Below are 2,393 nucleotides of genomic sequence, written 5' to 3' on the forward strand. Positions count from 1 at the left end.
AAAAAAAAAAAAAACACCACAATGAGGTAGGGTCCTAAAGTTGATGTGCTGCCTAAGTTAGGACCGGAACTGCAACCGACATCTCAGTTCATATAGATGTAACAGCCTGAAACCATGAAGCAGTTGTAGCCAGTGACATTTAGGAAGACCCTGGGCTCTCCCTGTTGCCCTGTGAAATAAAGCTTCAGGGGAACGTTTGTGCTAGCTCAGTTCTGACCCTCCTGTGCCTGCCTATCAGGGGGTTGTTCACACAACTCCCAACCTTCTAGAAACCAATGTTCCTTTTCATCATATTCCAAGTCTTCCCTACCCCTACCCCTCTCCCTGGACACCATCAGAGACTGAGAGTGACACATATTTTCACATCTGATTGATTTTATTTTCACCATCATACAAATTAGTTTGTGGTGAGAGTGGCCTTGACAGGACCACAGCTCAGCTCCGAGACCCGTTCACTGATGTTTCCTGGGTCTTTGGACCCATTCAGGATCTAGGAGCTGGCCAATTCTCCATCCAGAATCGGGTCACTGTCGAGGCATGATGGAACTTCCTCCAGTTCAGACACATTGGCATTCTCATGAGAGAACAATTCCACTTGTAATCTCACTTGGCTCCAGAGGCACAGTTGGCTCCGCTCCAGTTGGCTCCGCATCAATTGAAGTTCAGTAGCACTCTTGGTTTGTCTCCTACTTCTCTTTTGAAGTGATTGCGCCCTCTTCTTCGTAATCTGAAAGAACTACAGTCATAAGGGCACTGGTTTGGGGAAAAGATAGATAGAATGTGGCTGGGGATTCATGTAAAGGGGCAGAGGTAGATGAGAAGTTTATTGTAGGCCTGAGAAAGTCTTAGGGGGAAAGAATGACTAAGGAAAGGAGGGAATGAGCTTAGCTTGGGATCTCTCACCTTGAATGTAGTTCTTCTACGAGAACGATGACAGCCACAACAGGAACGAGAACGAGAACGAATTACGGAGTGACGAGATCTCTTGGGAAGCTTAGATCTAGGGTTTCGCTTCTTATTAAGCTTAAATCTTTTGGTGGCGGTCTTCTTAAGCTTCGATCTTTTGGCTTTGGCTTTGGCAGCTGCTGCTGTTGGTGCTCTAGACCAGTGGACTTTCTTGGCCACCAGAGTCATAGCGGAGCTCTCCAGGGACTGGCCCCAGAGCTCTGAGCACCCCCTGCTTATCTACCTGTCAGAACAAAGGTGGATCACACCCCTCAGCCCTGATTGATTGGTCAGCAAAGCTCTCCCTACCCAACGGCAGCTAAGGAGTGGCTGAAACCTCACAATGTCCTACCTCTGACCACTTTGAGCTTGAAGGGAGTCCAGATCAGACTGCCTGAGAATCTCAGATATCCCTTATTCATCAAAAAGTGTCACTTTCATACACTTTCTAGGTGGTCAATATACTAGAACTACAAAGTCTCGTTGAAAATATGAGGCTTTACTTAAACTTCTGGAAGATAAATGTTTTACGTTTACTCCCTTATTCTTATACTAAGTTAGACTGTGCTGAAATTCTGTGCAAGTTTGCTACTTCATTTAATCCCTACTCTGTCCTTTTGCTTACACTGACTTTCCCTTAGTCTTCTCATTGTATTTTAGATACTATACCTAATCACTACTCAAAGTAATAGGACACTATTATGAGTACATTAATATGAGGATCATCGACAAGTAGTAACGCAAAAAAAGAAAAAAAAATGTGTCCTATAAAGACATATCCTGACAACAGCAAAAAAACATATGTATTCCATATTGGCATCACCTTACCTATTACAATTTGGCATCTTCTTTTTTAAATTTATTTTTATTAGATATTTTCTTTGTATACATTTCAAATGATATCCCAAAAGTTCCCTATACCCTCCCTCTGCCCTGCTACCCTACCTACCCACTCCCACTTCTTGGCCTTGGCATTCCCCTGTCCTGGGGCATATAAAGTTTGTAATACCAAGGGGCTGCTCTTCCCAGTGATGGCCGACTAGGCCATCTTCTGCTACAAATGCAGCTAGAGATATGAGCTCTGGGAGTACTGGTTAGTTCATATTGTTGTTCCACCTATAGGGTTGCAGACCCCTTCAGCTCCTTGGGTGCTTTCTCTAGCTTCTCCATTGGGGGCCCTGTGTTTCATCTTATAGATGACTGTGAGTATCCACTTCTGTGTTTGCCAGGCACTGGCATAGCCTCATATGAGACAGCTATAACAGGGTCCCTTCAGCAAAATCTTTCTAGCATATGCAATAGTGTCTGTGTTTTGTGGCTGATTATGGGATGGATCCCTGGGTGGGATAGTTTCTCGATAGTCCATCCTTTCATCTTAGCTCCAAACTTTGTCTCTGTAACTCCTTTTATGGGTATTTTGTTCCCTATTCTAAGAAGGAATGAAGTAT

General features: G+C 44.0%; 1 pseudogene; it reads right to left on the reverse strand.

Moving 5' to 3' along the window:
* Positions 1-372: 372 nt before the first annotated feature.
* On the reverse strand, positions 373-1,175 carry LOC115030100 (annotated as a pseudogene).
* Between the last annotated feature and the right edge of the window lie 1,218 nt (positions 1,176-2,393).

Source organism: Mus caroli, chromosome X, assembly GCF_900094665.2.
Source record: "Mus caroli chromosome X, CAROLI_EIJ_v1.1, whole genome shotgun sequence".
In the NCBI taxonomy this organism is placed as follows: domain Eukaryota; kingdom Metazoa; phylum Chordata; class Mammalia; order Rodentia; family Muridae; genus Mus; species Mus caroli.